Source organism: Solanum tuberosum, unplaced genomic scaffold (genome assembly GCF_000226075.1).
Source record: "Solanum tuberosum cultivar DM 1-3 516 R44 unplaced genomic scaffold, SolTub_3.0 scf00113, whole genome shotgun sequence".
Lineage (NCBI taxonomy): Eukaryota > Viridiplantae > Streptophyta > Magnoliopsida > Solanales > Solanaceae > Solanum > Solanum tuberosum.
This window is the reverse complement of record NW_006239039.1, coordinates 1,455,744-1,461,597: the sequence shown is the minus strand read 5'-3', so window position 1 is coordinate 1,461,597 and position 5,854 is coordinate 1,455,744. Positions and strand designations below refer to the sequence as shown.

Sequence of the window (5,854 nt, the reverse complement as noted above, 5' to 3'; positions counted from 1 at the left end):
CCCATGTATGAAATTACACCAGTAAAAGCTACTCGGGGTTTCAACCTTCTATTTTAGCCATTGGTTAATGTTATTTCTTTAGATATAAGGATACTTTATTTTAATTCATATTCCTGGAGTATGACCATTAATATGCACATAGATTAAATGAAAATTTAGGTGGGGCATTCACAATCTTTCTCCTTTAATTTATGTCTTAATGCGTGATAAATTAAGGCTTAACTTTAAATTTGAAAGTTTGAGATATTGAGACTTTACCCCCGACTAGTTTAATTGATATCATTAATTAATATTTTTAGGTAGATTGAGGCCATATGAGGTTGTTTGGTTGGTGTTATATTTGTTGCAAGGTTGGGGAACTTATCATTAACAAGGTAAGCGAGACTTTAAGCTTTAGTTCTTGCTTTTCAAGACAACTTTGAAAATATGTTTTATTTGTTGGCCCATCTGTTGGAATAAGCATGTGCTGAAAGAGTTTTGATTGAATTGATAATTTATCAATGATACATTCAATAGTTAAATACTAAGATAGGAGAAAGACTTAGAGTCCTAATAGAATTAAAAGAGTACTTAACTCTATATACAATAACTAACTACAAATATTTAAAATCTGTCCATCCCTATCTAGGATTAGTAGATATCCTAACATCACCCCGCAAGCGAAACTATGTAGTAACAATGAGCTTGTCTCGAAGGAACAAAAACCGTCGGGCTGGTAGACTTTTGTTAAGGTATCAGCTCTAAAGTAATCAAATTTCAAAATTACAGGGGGGCAATGAAACCACGGTAACCCAGACAATATCATCAAGTTGTCCACAAATATAATACAGATAAAAAATCTCAAAAAAAATCATATTGTTCTAAAATAATCACATTTCAAAATCACAAAGAACCTTGACACTACAGTATCCTAGAGGATCACCTTAAGCTATCCACGAAGACAATATAGATTAAAAAAACCTCTAAATAGAAATTCAACTGCGCTATAAAATAATCAAATTTTAAAATCATAGAGAGTGATGGCACTACGGTATCCTAGAAGATCACGCTAAGCTATCCACGAAGACAACACATATAAACAACTTCAAAAAAGGATGTCTATACAGTATCCTAGACGATCAAGTTAAGTTATCCACAAATACCATAAAAGTCCTCAGATTAATTCTTAAATAATCAAATTTCAAAATCACAAAAATCATGGCACCACAGTACTCCAAAAGATCACATTATTCTATCTACGAAGATAATAAAAATAATTGAAATTTCTATAAAATAGTCAAATTTCAAAATCACAAAGTGCGTGAAACTACAATATCTTAGATGATGATGTAAAAATACACAAAGAGAAAAAAAAATTACTCTGAGACTTGCATCTAAAGAACTGTTGATGAGTTCATGGAGAAAGATCTCCTTGTAGCTGTAGAAAAGTGTCGATAATAGGACTGAGAAGCTGATTGATCTCAGCTTGGAAAGCAAATGTCGTTGTGTCCGCCATTTTTGGTAGATCTTAAGAGTTGTTGCTACTACGAAAAAGAATCTTAGGGGAAGTGAAACACAGAGGGACTCAAAATCTAGAGAGGGTTTATGGGCAGTTTTATGTAACTTTATATTGAGAGCAACTTACTTGAAATGCTTTCCAAACCATTTCAACATGTCTTGTTATAGCCTCATCAGCTAATTTTACACTATTCACATGTAACCCTTAAAATTTGATAAGTGTCTGTGAAGTTACATGCGAACACCATGTAATACACTCATTTTTCTACTCACAAAGACTGAAAAAATTGATTCAAGTTGCACCTATTTTCAATACAAATGAAAGTTAGAAAGAAGAAAAGATTTCAAGGACACAAGCAAATAATCCGTTGAAAAATACATATTTTTGAGAAATTATGAATAAGAATCTTGCCAAACTTCATACTCCAAGCAAAGAGTGTTGCCTATCTTTATTATCTGAAACCAAAGAAAAAAATCATGTTAGATTGGCAATGAGTGCTGGAAAAAAAAGGCATATTAAAATTGAAATTGTTTATCGACCCTATTCTGACACCTCTGTAGAAATCTAAGTTGTACAAACACTTCACTTTTGATGTCGCACCCATGTCAGATTCTCCAAATATACACTACTTTTGGAGAATTCGACATGCACCCATTGATATTTTTGAAGAGTCCGAACAATATAGGTGAACACTGAATGAAAAGATCAGTCTCACGAAAAATGACTCACTCATCTAGCACACCTAAAGATTAAAAGTAATCAAGTAGTTCATCGAAGAGAAGAGCAAGATACAAATCAATTTAGGGTCCAACTGTTTGAGTCATCAATAAATTATGCCCATAAAGCTTGAATCTAAAGTAGCTCAAAATGTAAATATTTTAATCAAACATTAAAAAAAGATAGTTAATTGGCTAGAAGATTGGATATAATACATTAAGGTTAATTACTTGTATTTAATAAGGGGAGTTTAATGAATCAAATGTGCCACAATCTCAAATTAGTTGCAGTATCTTCTATATTCACATTCACTTTATCATAGATAAAACTATGAAAGATGGAAACTTTGAGGCAACAATACCTTTTTGAATGAAGATCGTGTCTCCTTCTTTTACTCATTTTATTGTTCTTTTTCTTTAAGCTTCTCCGGTGAATCCTCGACTCCCATCCTCCTTTAGCCTTCTTTTGTACATGTTAGATAATTTTTCGTACAATTTGCTGAAGTCAGAGTCTAAATGATTATATGTATGTTGAAAATGTGAATACTGAACTGAAATGCTATAGATGAAAGAGTGATTTTACTTGATACAAACTTTTTAAGCCCTCTCGCAATGTGATTCATTCCAACCTTATAACCCAAGAAAGAAGTCAACTTGCAGGGTTTGGTTGTATCATAGATGACGGATAAGGGAAAACTCAAAATATTTACTAAAGAGTAAAAGGTGCAGAAGTTGTAGAGAAGCTAAATTGCCAAACAAAAAAGTAGAAGGTTGCAAATGGTAAATTTTGCATTTATGCAGCTTCTGGTAACTATAAGATCTTGGAACATATTAGAGAACATACATATGTTAAAATGTGATAAATTCAAGAATGGAATCCTACTCTAGCTTATTGTCTTCGTTAATATTGTCTCGTATGAGTACAAAGAAACTTATGCTATCAAATATTTTCTGGTCTATAGGTTAACCCTCGATTTACGTGCTTAATGACCTTTATTGATTCAGAAATGGAGAAAGAATGAGAGAACATACATAGGTTAAAATGTGATAAATTCAAGAACGGAATCCTACGCTAGCTTATTGTCTTCTTTAATATTGTCTCGTATGAGTACAAAGAAACTTATGCTATCAAATATTTTCTGGTCTATAGGTTAACCCTCGATTTACGTGCTTAATGACCTTTATTGATTCAGAAATGGAGAAAGAATGTGCAATTCACTCATCAATGTTCTCTTTGTATACGAATCCTTGGCAACAATTGTTTGGCATATGGAGGATGCAAGAAAGCTACCCTTATGATTCATTACCCTTTAATACTATCTCAAGAATTAAAACAGATTCATATAATCAAAGATCAATTCAATCAAAATAATGTACACTTAATAAATCAATAACAGACACAAAGATAGACAATCATCAATCACGTAATCACTCGAAGGGTCTAATAAGGCCGCAATTAAAAGATGGAAGTATTTCATGAATCAAATTTGACGAATTTTACTCCAAAAGATAGATTTCATATCTTCCGTCAAAGTCGAAGGCTTAAAAGATTTTGAAAAAATCTCACCTTTGAAGCATGATCAAAATTCAGGTTCAAATCTTTAAAAAAATAGTCTTTTCAGATTTTGAAAATCTAAATAGCAGAGGCAGTTCTATGGGGCTTAATAATACCACTTACTTTTGTGGGAGTTTTGATTTGCGTCTTCCAAATATAGTAGCTACCTACATATAAATTTCATAAACATTATTCATTTTCATCAATTGTAATACATAGTGACAATGAACTCGAAGTTCTATTGAACATTTGTTGAACGGTAAGTAATCATTATGAGCAGTTCGAGTACTTCTCGAGATGAACAAACTTTGTTTCAATATAAGTAGTCATCGGGCTCTTAAAAAATTGTATAGTTCCACCGTTCATATGGTTGTTTTTTGTATTTCATTCCTCGTCACTCAAACAGCTTGAGAGTAAAGATACTAAACAACAGTATGTAATCAATGGTGAGAATTCCATAACAAGTTTGTTTTGGGGATTTCAGGCAATATTTTCAGATTGAACTTTCTAATTTAGTATCTGAAATTGTCATTATTAATTCTTTATTTTGTAAATTCTAACTCATCTAGAGTTATCAAAAGCAAATTGAAAGATATTTCAAATGAAATCAATTTTGTCAATAATTTTTTAACTTTAAGTATTCTGATTATAACCACTAAGCAATTTTTGCACATTACAGAGGTATGAACCGATATATGTTATAGCATGATCACTTTCTTTATGAAATAACATAAGCACATTACGGCCACTTCAATGATGTCTACAAGTGAAACTCTGCTTAACATGATATTGGAACCTTAATACATAACAACGCCACAAAGTAGGAATGAGCTTCTAAGCAACTATTTTCCCTACAATGCTAGGGTTAGCACCTAGCAGTCAATGATTTGCAGTGAATTACAACATAAATTTAGTGTGTCCAACTTTTAGAATTTTCCAAACAAAATATGAGCAAAAATTAACGAAACACTCACATCCAGTAACCTTGAACAAACACTTCACAATTTGGAGTCTCCTGACAAATACAAAATTCAAGAAACTTTAAATGATAATTAAGAGACATGCATGAAAATTGATGAGCAAACACTGCGATAAATCAATAAGAGAAGTAGTAAATTAGCGGAACAAAATAAGGTACGGGACTCCTGCACATTACTTAGTTAAATCTCCCAATATAATTTTTTTTAGAAAAATAAAGTAACGAAAAAGGGAAAAATACAAAGAGCTCTTCGACCAACCTTTTTCAGGGACCAATTTGGAGCGAAGGAATGCATCAATTTTGCAGAGTGAAATGGAAGGAAGAGAAGCCATAAGAAATTTGGGGACTCTAAAGTGAAAAACTAATGTCTCTCACAAAGATAAAAATAAATAAATATGGTATTACGTGTCTGCCAGAAAAAGGAAAATTGGAGGGCATTCAACTTAAATACATACACGTGGACTTAAAGGAAGAAAATGAAGAGATAAAATGAACCTAAGTTTATGGTACAATATTTGTTTCTTTTAGTACAACTATTTAATGTTGTGTTAGTCCTTTTGCTTGTTCACTTATATATAAGGGTAATAATATTGTCATGGTTTAATATGGACATATTCATTTCTTCCATAAAAAAATATTACTTAATACTTTATGATACCCATATGATTTATATCATATACTGACATGGTATCATTGAAAATGTAACAACCCAGAGATTTTTTGAGCTAAAACTCAAATCATCCTTCGTGTGAGTATGATTTTACCGAGGAATTTAAAATTTCTTAAGTGTTAAGGTCACTAGATGTAGCACATTGAGTTCCAAAAAGAAGTAAATTGGAAATAGCAAAATCTGAAATTTTGTAAAGTCAAGCTAAGTATGAGTTTTGGGTTGACTTCAAACGACCATAACTCCTATATTAAGATGAGTTAGGTGTTCTACCAGATACCGTAGGAAAGATATTTGAATTATCTTTCCAACGCCGCCGAGTTTGCTAAGTTTTGAGTTCGGGCGAGTGAGATATACCCTTTTGAAGTCAGGTTGTCCAGTTAAGGAAAGTTACCCGAAAATAGCAAGGGGTATTTTGGTCTTTTCCTTACCCAATCAG

At 32.1% G+C, this 5,854-nt stretch overlaps 1 long non-coding RNA gene across 1 annotated transcript; it reads right to left on the bottom strand.

Annotated features, from left to right (window-relative positions):
* Positions 1 to 1,556: 1,556 nt before the first annotated feature.
* On the bottom strand, positions 1,557 to 2,886 carry LOC107061070 (uncharacterized). Its single transcript, XR_001473738.1, has 2 exons — positions 2,577 to 2,886; positions 1,557 to 1,953 (listed from the first exon to the last, which is right to left on the bottom strand). It is a non-coding gene; the product is annotated as an uncharacterized lncRNA (long non-coding RNA).
* Positions 2,887 to 5,854: the final 2,968 nt, after the last annotated feature.